Genomic DNA, 15143 nt, shown 5'->3' with positions numbered 1-15143 from the left:
TTGGTATGGTTCAGCCCTCCACAGCTGGAATTCCAAAGAAGACTGAAAATGTCTTTAAAATCAACACAACTCAGGGAGCCTCAGAGAACAAGTTTTCCTTTGTTGTAGGGTATAGTATTATTTGCTGTAGGTTTTTTGATATACATTCTAAATTAGGCCTGCAAAGGCATGCTTCATCTTTAATTCATCACTCTCAGCTGAAAGAGATTAGCAATGTCTAGCACGCACCCCTCGTATGGCGCTGACCTCATCAAGTATGGCCTGAAATTAATTAGCCTCATTCATTCCAAATGGAAAAGGATAATGGAGCAGCATTTTAGAGATGACCATCACAAATTGTTTGCAGCATATTTAAAAGGCCCCTATTTTCAAACCATGTAGATTAAAATTCTTTCCAGGGCCAGAGTTATCAGGGACTCAGAGCAAAGCCTGGTCAGGTTTCGTGTATGTATGTTTGTGTGTGCGCATGCGTGTGCGCGTGTGTGTGCCTGCCGCGTTGTTTACCGAAGGAGTGTTAGAGCCTGTGTGTAGATGTGTCCGCGATTAGCTGGTTTTGCTGCTTAGAACGACACCTGGAATACTTGGCCGACAAAAATCTGATGTTTAATAATGTCTTAAAAAGGTGCAGTAGTAATAGGATACATTAGTGGATCTTTTTGTGTGTGTGTTTTACCATGGAGTGGGCATGCCGGCGCAAACTTTGCTATTTTCCAGTAAGATGCTCTTCATCCTCTAATTCAGAAACACCAAAGTTTCTTAAAGAAATGCTCCGTGTTTCTAGTTTGAGTTATTTTTGAAACTTTCTAGGACTTTTCCCAGTCTTTATTGTTTGATCATATTTCAAAACATGATTGAGGACTCACTTGGATTAGAGAATCACTTAAATTTACCATCTTTCTAAGATTAGCTGATTTTTTTTTTTTTCCCTTTTGGGGATTGACTAAGGGAGGCCAAATTTTTGAATATCAAAACTGCTTTCTTTTCCAGCCAAAAAAATCTTGACCGGGCTTCTTTGGGATTCTTAAAGATGTTGTAAAGTTTATTTTTATGAGCAGTCATTTGGGGACTACAGATTAGAAGAAGAAGAAGAAGAAAAAAAAAATGACATTTTCTGTTTTTAGGTTTTAATTTTTAAAATAATATAAAATGTAGTCAATTTATGAAAAGATATTAATGTAGTCAACTTATGAAAAGATATTAGTAGTATTGGGGGGAATTTTATCTAGTGCACATTTCGTAAGAACAAAAAAAAATCCCAGAATAACTTTGTTTGGTTATATTAAAAAGTAGATATTCAAAGTTATGTAACTAGAAAGATTCTACTTAACTGTTAGAGTGAAAAATGTACTTTTAGGCTAATAATGTTTTTGGGTGCATTGATATATTAATCTCCATATGCAAGTTATTTCAGATTATTTCATCTTATAATAAAAGAGAAACTGGAAGCATGTTGCCCCTCCCTATCTCTGCAAATGTAGGATTTAGAAATTTCTCTAGGCTCACTTTTGCCTAATTTTCTCATTCCAGAAGGCCCCTTTATCTAATGGGCATATATCATTTATATGTACAAGATCATCAATCACAAACTGTGAACCTATCATTTTGACATAAAAGATCTATCCTTAAATCTCCTCAAACCTCTAGCATATAATTTGAGGAAATTAGCTAGTTTAAAGTCTGCATTTCTGACTTCTGGGGGATGAAATGCAAAAATGGAGAAAGCTTAAATTATACAAATTTGATTTTAAAGTCACAGTTTAACTGAGCCAGGGATAAAAGAAGCACGGATCTTGAAATGTCGACAGAAATAATTTTGTTAATTATCATCTGGTCAGTTTGGAATTTCATGCTGAATAAACACAGTATGTAAGAAAGAGGAATATTTGCAAAAGTAGCTTGACTCCTTAAAGCACATTACCCAAAATATATTTTCCTCGTATATTTTTATTATTAAGACAAAGAAATGTATCCATTGTGTAATATTGCTATGGGCTCAAATACCAAACAGCATGCCTCAATTTTTATTTAAAAAAAGATTTTATCAACTGAGGTGAATATGGCAGAAAAACCATAAATACAAGGATTAAGGCTGCATGAAATTTGAGTTCATTCAAATGACAAACCCAAAGTAAAACCCAGATGAACTTACCAAATTTCATTTGCTATCCACCTGAAACTATAAATCCTCTTTGGGCATTTGAGAGTAGAAAGGAGGTTCACTGAAAATTCAAACCAGGTTTTCCTAAACCTGACCCAGACTCACTAACTTTAGGTAAACTATAGTTGTGCTGTGGCTTCTTTGTGAAACTTTCTTCCCACTTTAGCTAATGATGAGTAGATACCATGGGCCGGAAAAGAGAACCAGAAGATGGTTTTGGAATTGCTGTTTTGTATTTTTTTTTTCTTTTCACATTTTCTGTAAAGTTCAGAAGTAGGGAGGAACAGTATATGAAGCAAGTTTTCAATGATGTATGTGGAAAGATGATCGCATATGAGAGAGGGAAATTGACCATGAAATACACACAGGATTTTTTAAAAAGGAGAATCCTGGCAAAATACTGCTAACCAACATTTCTTAAGTGCTTGCTGTAATCAGGCACTGTTTTAAGCACTTTACATGTGGTGATTCAACTTGGTTTACCATAATAGTACCAGACAAACACTGTTATCTCTATTTCTCTGGTAAGAAAAAGTAGGCACAGGGAAGTTACATTACTTGCTCTGCCCAAGGTTACATTGCTCTGAAGGGGATCTGAACCCCAGAATGTCTGGTTCTGGAACCTCAGCACTCCAGCACCATGCCTTGCTGACCCTGCAGAGGAAATGGAATTACCATGTTGTTGGGAAAAGACAGTGCTACAGACTATGAACGGGAGAGATATTTTCCTATTTTTTAAACTACTGAGAACAGTAGTAAATTTATTGGGAAAAGCTCAAGTAGAGAAAGCTCATTCTTGTCTAACCTTATCCCAGAAGTGGGAAGGGAATTGACATCACAAATCTCCCATAATAAGTCTTTGCTGAGCTTCCACTTGGATACCCTATGCTAAGGAGATACAGATAAATGGAGTTGAATTTTTTTAAAAAGATTTATTTATTTATTTTAGAGAGAAAGTGCGTGGAGGAGAGGTAGGTAGGCAGAGGGAAAGGGAGAGAGAAAAATTTTTTTAAAGATTTTTGTTTATTTATTTGACAGAGAGAGAGATCACAAGTAGGCAGAGAGGCAGGCAGAGAGAAAGGGAAGCAGGCTCCCTGCAGAGCAGAGAGCCCGATGCGGGGCTTGATGCCAGGAGCCTGAGATCATGACCTGAGCTGAAGGCAGAGGCTTAACCCACTGAGCCACCCAGGTGCCCCAAGAGAGAGAATCTTAAGTAAACTCTGTGCTGAGCAAGGAGCCTGACCTGGGGCTCCATCCCATGACCCTGAGATTATGACCTGAGCCAAAACACTTAGCTGGCTGAGCCACCCAGGCACCTCTGGAGTGGAATTTAAAGGAAAAAAGTACAAGAATGACCCAGTGAGAGATTGGGGAGGAAATTTAAAAAAACAAAACAAGAACAAAAAACAACCAAGTAAAACTTGGAGAACCAGTAATTAATGTAGAATTCAACAGGATTCCAGAAATATTTAGAGGAGAAATGAAGGCCTAAAAATGTCACGAAGGAGACTGGAAATAGATAAAAATGGAAGTCTAAGAGAAAAGCAAATTAAGGGAATTCAGATTTTTGTCAATGACTTGCCAGAGCCATAATGAAAGCTATATTCTCTCCGGGTTCTGAAGAGACTTCACAGGAATGACAAATTTTGTTCCCTGCCTTGTGTAGGTTGACTTAAAGATAGGTTTAAAAAAAAAAAAAAAAAATATATATATATGGTTTAAAAACTGCTTTACATAATATGCAGATTTATGTGTATATTTATAATCTATAATCATAATAGCATGGAATAATCTTTATATTCATGTTCTCATTTAATCCTCATGATGAGATCCAAGGTATCTATTACTGTCTGCACTTATATATATGGAAACTGAAGCTCAGGGAAGTTATGTTGCCTCTCTGGGGTCACTCAGCCTGTAGTTCCCCTGAGTGTTCCCAAGCCTGGACTAAGACCTCCCAGAACACCACACTGGCTTCTCTTGCACAGCGTCCCTAGGACTTTGCCCAGAAAATGATGTCATAAAACAACTGGTTTTTGGCCAAATTCATTACGGTGCATTTCCCTCAAGGAACGTACCAGTAAGAGCACATTATGCCCGGGTGAGAAGTAGCCCAGCTTCTGAAGTCTGACTGGCATCCTCTAAGAGGTGGCCCGGTCTTCTCAGCTCTTGCAGAAGCTGAGCCTGTTAGGTAAACACCCGGATGTCGGCTCGGGTGTGGGAGCAAATGATCGATGAAGGAACATTCGAAAGCAGAATGGATCTCCCAGAGCAGGCCCTAAGCCTCCTGTGTTTACAGGCCTCCAAATGAAATCACCTGGCTGTTTATAGGAGTCTTAGTGCTGATGAAAAGACAGTTACACTCCAAACTTCTCCCTGCCAAAGGAGAAAAGTTCCAGGTTCTTTAAAAAGTATGTAAAGCATCTGATCTGAGAAGTGGCTACAGCATTTGGGACCAATTACGCAGATTAAGAGGCAACAATGCTCTGTTTACACTTTGTAGCCAAGAGCCCTTTGGCTCTGGCCCACAGGCTGGAGATTGTAAATTATACAAATTTCAGCCTAACTTGACTTCTCTTTTGACCTAGGTGTCTGAATGTAGAGAAAAGCAGGAAGAAAAGCTGGTTGCTGTTTGCCCCAAAGCTTCAGTGGATGGAGAACTGAATGTTATCTTCCAGGTAAGGCGTTTAGTCTTACAGTCCTGCATACTTTTATGGCTCAGGGAAGGGTCTGACTGTGTTTTTGTTGTTGTTGTTGTTGTTTTGGTGTGTTTTTTTGGGTTTGTTTTGTTTTTCTGAGTAAGGTTTTATTTATTTATTTATTTGACAGAGAGAGAGAGAGAGAAGCAGGCTTCCCACTGAGCAGGGACCCCGATGAGGGGCTCTATCCCAGGACTCTGGGATCATGACCTGAGCTGAAGGATGACGCATAATGACTGAGCCCCCCAGGAGCCCTGGTCTGATTGTGTATGGCTTTTCAGTCTGCTACCCCTCCAAAATCATTTTTGCAAAAGAAGTTAAGAAATAAAGTCTCCTTGACATCTTTTGGTTAGTTAACCATAGCACCCCAGTTCAGCTCCATTTTCCAAAATAGTGTGCATAAATTGGTAACAAGTGGTAGATGGTGAAGTCAGGCCACGAGCACCACGCCACTGAGCATGGTCAGAAGTAGATGGTACAGCCATTGTGGGCAAAAAAGGAAGCACCATCTGGTCCCCAACTCAGAGGCCAGTAGGGATTTGAGTCATTTAGGCTTGAGACTGAGGTTCCTCTCTTTACAAAGGATGATCTGTCCCCACTTGGCGTAGCCCTGATAATTCCAGAAGTTTCTTCAAAAATTTTTGTCTTTCTTTTTAACTTAATCCTGATGTTAAGGGCTTGACCTTGCCAGGGGAAAGGAACCACAAAGGTCAAACAGCAAGGAGGAGAAATGGGAGGCACAGGTCTGCCAAACATGGCGGTGTGTAACAGACAAGCCATTATTTTTACTGACAGGAGTGAGGCATGTGTGTTCAGAGATTTATAATCTAACCATTCTAATACCGCATTTAGACCATCACACTGGAAATATCCACAAGCATGGATATATTCAGGTTCTTTTTCAAGCTCTCTAGACTGGGTAGTCATTTAGGAGGACGCATGATGGAGGTGGTGATTGTGGAGTATTACGGGAATCTTAATGTTCAAAGCATTTTTCTAACTCAAGAATCCAGTGTCCGCTTAACGAAGGCTGTCTTCTGAGACAGCTCCTCTTTGATGCCATTTCCAGTCCCCTTCCATGTCAACACATTTTTTCTGATAAAAACTGATCAACAACCAACAGGGATTTTTCTGACCCTGGTTTATCTCAATAATTTATCATTTTCTGCAGTGTCAGAGCTCCTGACATTTACAATTAACTCACAAATTAACTTAGAAATGATAGTAAGCTCTCAGCTAAATGATCTAGTGGCCACTGGGGACCAGACCAATTTTCTAGAATAAGGTTAGGACTAAGCTGCTCTGGAACAATGCTGAGGTTGGTTGTGTAGAAATAGTGGTTCAAGTGTGAGCGGGAATCCAGATATGAAAGGGGAGATTTTATCTGCCCCTGATTCCATTAGTTACTCATTCCCTCTTGATATTCCTTCATCTGTAAAACTGGGGTAACTGGTTTTAAAAATGTTTTGGAATTCAAGGCTCCATAATGGAATCAAGAAGTCTTGAATCCTTTCCTTAGAAGGAAGCTTGGAGAACACTTGTCCAGCTTCTCACTGAAGCCAGAGGTCTGGAGATAGGCAGATGGCCAGGCTGACATACAGTCAGCAATTTGTTAAGAGTTTTCAACTGAAGGCAGGTAGTGTAATGGTGTGAAGGTCTGGGTGAAGGCTGCTAGACAGGGCCAGCCACCTAGAGAGATCGGAGGGGAAGAGCTCACTCACTCCTTCCAGGGCTACCACTGCTGGGAGCTTTATTTTTAGAAATCTGTGTTCCTTCTGCGGGACCAAAAATCTGTGTCTCAAGAGCATCTTTCTACTGGGTTGGATTCTGTCCTCAGAAGCAACACAACTCAACATCATCCCTCTACGGTACGACAGACTTTTAAGCACCAGGAGATAATTTTTGCTCTCCTCACCCCCTCAAAGCCCCAATTCTATTTTATTGGCACAATTCTCCAGTTCCACATATGACCTGGACTCAGAGGTTTTGCTTTCTTTGGTTGGTCTTGGTGTGCCAGATTCTCTTAAGAAGCGTCCAGCAACAAATAAAACACATAGAAGTCTCACAACCAGTGCAGTCCACCACATGACGGGCTTTGAACAGAGCCCTGAGTTAGGGAGGAGTCAGATCCCAGCCATCTAGGGCTTGTACAGGGGATTTATTTAATTTAAGATAGTCTCATGTTTATCCCCATTAAATTGCATTTTGATTTGGCTTTTTCATAGCTTATAGAGTCTGTCTCTCTCATCTTTGGATCATTTAAAAGCTGACTGGCGGATTTTTTACAAAGTTATGTGTTTTTGTGGTCATTTTGTTTAAGGAAAGCTCCATGCCCAAAGTGGGGCTTGAGCCCATGACCCCAAGATCAAGAGTCACGTGCTCTACCGACTGAGACAGCCAGGTGCCCCTCTTTTACAAAGTTTTGCCCAATCGCTGATCTAAATATTACAGAAGCTTTCTGGAGGGTTTCTGGAATTTCTAGGGTCTTTGATGGTACTAGCCATTAGGTTGAGAAAATAATTACAAATTTATTTCTTCAATGAGCTCGTAAGTAGTGATTAATAGTAGGGTCTCTGAAAGTAGATTTGCCTGGGTTTAAATCCTGGGTCTCTATGACCGTGGACATGCTGATTTATTTGTTTGTGCCTCAGTTTCCCCACCTGTAAATGGGGATAATAATGTAACTCTCACATATGGTTGTTTTGGTGATTAAATTAGCTAATATATGGAAAGCACTGAGACTCGTGACAGGCACATAGCATATACTATTTATTGTATAAAGAAAATAAATCCAGACAAGCTCCCTAAGGATAGGGACCAGTATCTCATTTATCTCTGTATCTCCAGAGACTAGTACTGTGCCTGGAATATATTTGGGGCCAATATATTGGCTAAAAAGACAAATGGGTTTCCATGGAGTTCTGGACACTGGTACAGGGAGGCAATATAATCAATGCTGGGGTTTCTAATGCTACCAGACTTGCAATATTATTATAAAAAATAACTTCACTACGCAAAGAGGTTGCGTATATTCAACCTCAGGCCGTCATCATGGTGGTTATTTTGCTGCTCATTTTTCTGTAAATGATCATCAGTGTCACCTGTGTCTTTCCTGATGCTAATCCATTGTCTCTGTTTAACCTGGAAAGCCAGAAGGCCAGGAGAGTCAACATGTAAGTCCAGTCTCAACTCAGGGGAAAAAAAAAAAAAAAAAAGGAAAAGAAAGGATTCTGCTTAATTTGCTTGCACCAACCTGAGAGGGGAACTGTATTTTTAGCACGAGAAGTGGCTTAACCAAAGAACGCTAACATTCCTGAAACAGATCTTCACGTTGTTTAAACTTTTGCAGATTCCCCAGCATTGGACAGACTCATTCAAAAATACGTGCTCAAAAAAATGAAATGTCTTAAACATCATCCTCGGCACGAAAGCTCCTGCATTTCCCTACCTTTCCATTACCTAACCTAAGTGCTTACATCAGGGTAGGTCTTGATTTAAGCACATAGCAACAGGATGCTCCCCTGGGTTCGGCTTCTGTGTATTCAATCCGGTTCTTGGTGGATTGAACATTTAAATCTTTCAGAGATCTCTTTTCCACGTAAATTCCCTTTGAACTTCCATCCATGCTAATTTTAAACATGTTCGGTATTTCCCTCCTTCTCTACGAATACAGTTGAGCTCAAAGAAGGAAATTCACCAGTGTTTTCTCCTTTGTATGTGTTCAATAGGTACCCTGAAGCAATTACCTACTGGGAGACGTGGGAGGAACCCACTCTGTAGGAGCAGGGGCCACCGGTAATGTGATACGTGGTTGTTGTGTGTGTAAAGGGCTAATACTTTTGACAGCCACCATCCTAAAGGGGTGTAGCAAGTCATTTGAAATTTGTACACAGACTGCCCTATCCATTACGCATCGCCCATATCATACCCATAATCTCCCAAGGCAGATATGCTATTACACTCAGCGGGCCAAGGTCTGCCTCGGCTTATATACACACAACTCCCACTGACTCTGTGTCACGAAGCCACTTCAATGGGACTTCTCAGCGGCATAAATTTAGCCCGGGACCGTCACAACCACAGCGGGCGCAGCTAAACAGAGAGCCCTGGCTGTGTGTTAAAAAGGCTGAGGAAGAACAAAAAAGCTGCCAGTTTTCATAAGAAATCTTACCCCTAGAGCATTAAGAACTGTAGCCTGACACCTGCCACACTGTCCTCATCCCACAGCCTGCCGATCCCAAGCTGGGACTTGGAAGAAGCAAAAAACAGTGTGGGCATTAAAAAAAAAAAAAAAAACCAAACAAACAACAAAAAAAACCCACCCCGGTCTGCTACAGGGCATAAAATGATGCTTTGCATCCAACCTCATTATGTGAGGGAAGAATTCCCCATAGGTGCGCCTCAGAACATTTATTGATCAAAATGTAAAGGAACATCTTGGAACCAAGGACCCTCTTTAAATATAGTATATTTAAAATACATAAGGCAAAGGTACAAAGATTCCCCGATTTTTAAAGTTACTGGTTTATCTATTTGAGTCACATGGGGTAATGGGTGTTCCGATAAGTAACATAATATCGTGAGAATTGCCCTGTTGGTTACTTCATGGGGCCTTCCACCATGTTCACTAACGTGATTCTCTGGGAGCTCTTTCTTGGTCTTTCAGACGTCCCCACACCAGACTTTATAAGCAATCAGGCATCACTGATCTCAAGCATGAAATAAAGGTCAGGATTTTAATTTCGACTCCGAGTCCTTGCCTTTGCCAACAACGAAGTCTACTACTCCTGCACGTGGAAAACGCTGTAGTCTGGTGAGCAGAGCCTAACCTAGGTTCAAATCCTTGCTTCCTGCCGCACTAATTGTGTGTCTTGGGTATGCTGCTTGATATCTCTAAACCCCAATTTTCTCATCTGTATCCTGAGGTGAACAGTATCTTCTTCATTGTGTTGCTGTGTGGATGAGATCAAAAAAGCTGTGTGAAACACTCAGCATGACAGAAAATTTATGGACTGAATGGAGACAGGTGTGACATTGTATAGTAGGCGCTCAATAAAATCTTCCTCCTCCTTTTTCCTTTCTTCTTCCCCACCATCTCTCATAAGCTAATACTCATGCAAGCCTATGTATATTAAGAAAAATACTGCCTTTAAAGAAAATAACTTAATTAAATAGTATTCCATGAATGACAAATGACCACACCATGAACAAAACACACTTAAAGCTATACTCATCCTTTGATTGTTGTTACAAAGCCGATAAGAATGATCATCTATTTAAAAGGAAAATGAAAAAATAAAAAATAAGGAACCAAATTAGACATACAGTCAAGTCTGATTAATGGCTACTTCCAGTGGAGATTTTAGCTGAGTATAAGATGCTTGCATCTCTGATTGTTAATGGACAGTGGTTAGGGGTGACCATTTTAAGAAGTCGAATGCATAATTCATTCAAAGTACACAGAGATTTTCTTTCTTAGTTTGGAAAGACCAAAAGTCGGGCATAATTCTGTTAATTCTATAAAACTGGTATGTTTCATGATAATGAATTTAGATACAGAAAACTCTCTCTCTCCAGAATAAATGTAGCTTTCCTGTCATTTCTTCTTCTTCTTCTTCTTCTTCTTCTTTTTTTCATTTCTTCAATATGAGGACCCTAGTAGGGAGTAAAATTAATCATGTGTTAAAAAACTTACCTCAACCTAAAAGACTTCCACTCATTCTACAAAAGGTAGTCCAGGTCATTTTTAAAAACTAACGCATTCTTGAACAGGAAAAAGTGCCATAGGTTAATTCAAAAAGTATGAATAATTCAACACAGAATCATGCATTTCTTTTTACATATTTTCCCACATAAAACTGTTGCTTTATCAATGTTAAGTAAACCCCCATTGGTGCGTATAACTTCCTGAAAGCTCTGATAGGAGATGAAGTATTGTAATTCAGTAACAACTGAAATTTAATATGTTTGGAAAGTGCACGTGCAGACCCTGTATGTGTGTGTGTGTGTCTGTATGTGTGTGAGTGAGTGTAGGAACTTACTTTTTCCAGTTCACAAAGCAATCTTCTCTGATCTGAAGTTGCAGTTAGAAAATGTTGACAGTGGGGGTGTCTGGGTGGCTCCATGGGTTAAGTGACTTGGTTTTGGGTTAGGTCTTGATCTCACGCTTTGTAGGATCGAGCCCCGGGTTGGGTTCCTTGGTTGGTGGGGAGTTGGCTTAAAGATGCTCTCCCTCTGCCCCTCCCCTCCATCTCTCTTTCTCACAAAATAAATAAATAAAGCTTAAAAAATAAAGAAAATGTTGACACTGAAAAATAATTGAACAGGATTTTTACAAAGTTCAAGGGGGTTTGCGGAGCCTGGGTCCATTTGGTAGAGAGGATGACTAGCAGCCCCTCCTACCTGTGTAATCAAATCAGCAAAAATGCAAGTTACTTGTTTAAGTGTGGGTGGTAATTTAAGCTCTAAACAGAAAACAAAATGGATATGCACACACTCCAAATATATAAGATGAACTCCTTAGATGTTTTGGTGTCTTCTCTGAGATAATAGAAAAATAATAAAATGTGTATTTAAGCTGCCTGGTGTCTTCCCACTTCACTTCCTTTAACGTGGGGCGGACCCTATGGCCTCTCAGGCCTGGCTCATTTTGTGTGGGTGAACTCTGGTTTAACAGACATTCTTTTTACAGAACGAGGGAGTTCCCCGGCTCAGCCACAGTTCGCCTCAGTTCTAGGGGTCCCCCCCGCCCGGCGCGGCAGATCCTGGCATCCCCGCCTGCACGGAATCGATTTAGGACACCAGGCGTTTCCTCAAAAATTAAATTCCCCATGAAAACTTAACAGGACCAACAAGGACATCAGAAAAGCGTTTTGGGAAGAGTGCAGAGCTTGAGCGAGAGAGGGAAGGCAGAATCCTTGGTATCAGGGAGAAGGCGAAGAGGGTCAGATGGAAAGAGAAGTGAAAGGAAAAGCAGGGCAGGAGGAGAGAGACGAAGGAGAAGGAACCTAAATTAGAACAAGAGGCTACGTTTATTAATAACCTTGCTGACCCACAGGCCCCGGACACGAAGTACATTAAGTATTGTTGGGACACTCTGCTCTGTCACTCCTAGGAGGGGCAAATAAAACAGTGTGGGAAGCTGCGAACTTTCTGAGAACAGATAAAACACGGAGCTACCACCACAGAAAAAAAAAGCCAGCATAGGGGAAAGGCACAGACTCACCCGCCGGAGCCGTCCTGCAGCCTGGGGTTCCCCTTTATTTTCTGGCAGCATCTTCTCTGGGCAGTCTACTTTGGGCTTCCATGCTTCCAGCAAACTAGAAGTGAAAACAAGCAAGACAATTTTTTTCTCAATTGCAAAAATAATACATGGCCATTGAAGAATGTTTAGAAATTGTGGGAACATATGAAGAAGTAAATAAAAATAGACTATAGTCTTTTTCCTCCACTTTTTTTTTTTTTAAGAGAAAGAGAGGCATACCTGTGCTCAAGAATGGGGGCGGGGCAGAGGGAGAGGAAGAGAAACTCCCAAGGAGACCCCATGCTGAGCTTGGAGCTAGAGGTGGGGCTCCATCCCACAACCCTGAGATCACAACATGAGCTGAAATTAAGAGTCCTAGGCTTCACCCACTGAGCCACCCAGGTGCCCCTTCTCTATGTTTTTACGCGATGTGTATTTGTATGCTTGAAAAGTGAGACTGAGGGTCTGTTATTATCCCCTGGTTTGTGATTTGGTTTTCCCATCTAATAAGTCATAATCAGTATTTACTCCTGTGTTGAAACTATTGTAAAGTATGATTTTCACGCTTGCATCCTGTTTCCTTATTTGTAGGTATCATAATTTGGTTAACCTCTAGTTAGATATTCATGTCATTTTTCTAAACTGTTGGTCTTTATAAAATTTTTGTGTACATCTCCATTTCTTCTGGAAATTACCATAAGCAAAATTCCTGGGTCAAAAAGTTTTTTTTGTTTTGTTTTGTTTTTTTGTTTTTCTTTAAGATTTGCAGAGCTGCCCTCCAAAGTGTTTATATCAATTTATCTTCCCACTTGCAGTGAATGAGAGTGCAGAATTCACATAACCATCATTAAGTCTCCCCAAACTAAGATAAGAAACTCGGAATCCTATTATGATACGCATTTCTTTGATTATTTGTGATGTTAACTTTTTTCATGTTTCTTGGTTATTTGGCTTGTTTTGTGAGCTTGTAACTTGCCTGTTATTTATACTTTTATTTATTTAGAAATTTACAATTTAACTTTCTGTTAAATTGTAAAACTTCTTTACATGTTAAGTGTATTAACTGTCTCACTGCAAGCATTTTATCCATTTTCTCAATTGATTTTTTAATTGTTAATGGATCTTTTTAAAGATTTTATTTATATATTTGACAGACAGAGATCACAAGTATGCAGAGAGGCAGAGAGAGAGAGAGGAAGCAGGCTCCCTGCTGAGCAGAGAGCCTGATGCGGGACTCGATCCCAGGACCCTGAGATCATGACCTGAGCCGAAGGCAGAGGCTTTAACCCACTGAGGCACCCAGGTGCCCCTGTTAATGGATTTTTAAAAAAAGATTTTATTTATTTATGAGGGGGAGAGAGAGAGAGAGAGAGAACCTCAAGCAGACATGAGGTTCAGTCTCACGACTGTGAGATCATGACCTGAGCTGAAATCAGGAGTCAGATGCTTAACCAACTGAGCCACTCAGCTGCCCCAATTGTTAATGGATTTTTAATGAATGTGTTTATAAATCCAAGTACACAAATATTTTCCTTTATTCTTTCTTCCTCTGCTTTTATGTTCAGAAAGGCCTTGCCTAGCCCAGGGTCAGAAAAATAACAATCTACAGTTTCGACTGCTTTTGTGGCTCTTCTTCTTCTTCTTCTTTTTTTTTTTTTAAAGTGTTTAAATCTCTTATTTGTTTGGAATTTGTTTTCATCTGTGTAGTGAGAATCTATATACCGAAGCCTCTTTTCCTTACTGATCTCAATCTTGTATGTTATTGGGCCTGTTTCTGTGTTTTTCAATTTTATTTCATTATCTTCATGTCTCCACTGCTTCTTATGCCAAAACCCTCCCTTTTTTATTATTATAATTTAAGACTATGCTTTCATAACCAGCAATGCAAGTTTGTCGTCCTTGGATTAGTTTTCTGGGTTATGCGTCCCTCTTTTATATTCCACAAGAACTCATCCAGTTCAAAATGTAAGTGAAAGCAATTGATACATTAATGTGTGGGGACTTGAAGTCCTTACTACTGAGTTTTCTCAGCTGCAAGTAAAACATGCCTCTCATTTATCTATTCCTGCAAATTTCTGCCAAGTTGTAGTTTTCTTCAGGTAATATCTCAATATAGTCTCAAGTTTATTGATTGTTGTTGTGAATCCTGTTTCTCTATTAAATTTTATAACTGCAGAGGAAAGTTGCCTACTTATGTATTTTTATTTGGCATTTGCCACTTTCCTGCTTTTTTGTTCAGAGATCTTGCCAATTGATTCTTCTGAACCATAGAGGGAAATATTATCATCTGCCAATAATGATAATTTTGTCCTCTTTCTCAGAATGATATAATTTCTTCCCTTTTCCCCTGTCTTATTGCAAAAGGTTAGAACTTTCAAATTATTTATAAAATATTCTTTATTGGACAGGCCTCCAACATTTTACTACTAAATATGATGACCTGAATACATTGTATTTTTGAAGAGCTCTGACTTCTGGAAAGTGTTTTTGGCTTCTAATGGCACTTTCCTCCCTGAAGCTTGTGTTCACTGGTCCCCTTGGGTGTCTCCTGGCTCTCTCTGCCCAGAACTGAACAAGTCTTACCCTTTTCTTTTAAAGATTTCTTTTTTTTAAAGATTTTATTTATTTGTCAGAGAGAGAGAGCGAGCGAGCCCAAGCAGACAGAGTGGCAGGCAGAGGCAGAGGGAGAAGCAGGCTCCCCGCCGAGCAAGGAGCCCGATGTGGGACTCAATCCCAGGACGCTGGATCATGACCTGAGCTGAAGGCAGCTGCTTAACCAACTGAGCCCCCCAGGCGTCCCTCTTTTAAAGATTTTATTTACTTATTTATTATTTTAGAGAGAGAGCATGAGAAAGAGCATGAGCAGGGGAAGGGCAGAGGGAGAGAATCTCGAGCCAGCTCTGTGCAGAGTGCAGAGCCTGATGTGGGGCTTGATCTCAAGACACTGAGATCGTGATCTGGGCTAAAGTCAAGAGTCGGATGCTGGGGATCCTGGGTGGCTCAGTCGGTGAAGTGTCTCCCTTCAGCTTGGGTCATCATCCCA

Source organism: Mustela putorius, unplaced genomic scaffold (assembly GCF_011764305.1).
Source record: "Mustela putorius furo isolate JIRA1106 unplaced genomic scaffold, ASM1176430v1.1 tig00003972_pilon_pilon_pilon, whole genome shotgun sequence".
Taxonomy (NCBI): domain Eukaryota; kingdom Metazoa; phylum Chordata; class Mammalia; order Carnivora; family Mustelidae; genus Mustela; species Mustela putorius.
This window is presented reverse-complemented; position numbering follows the sequence as displayed.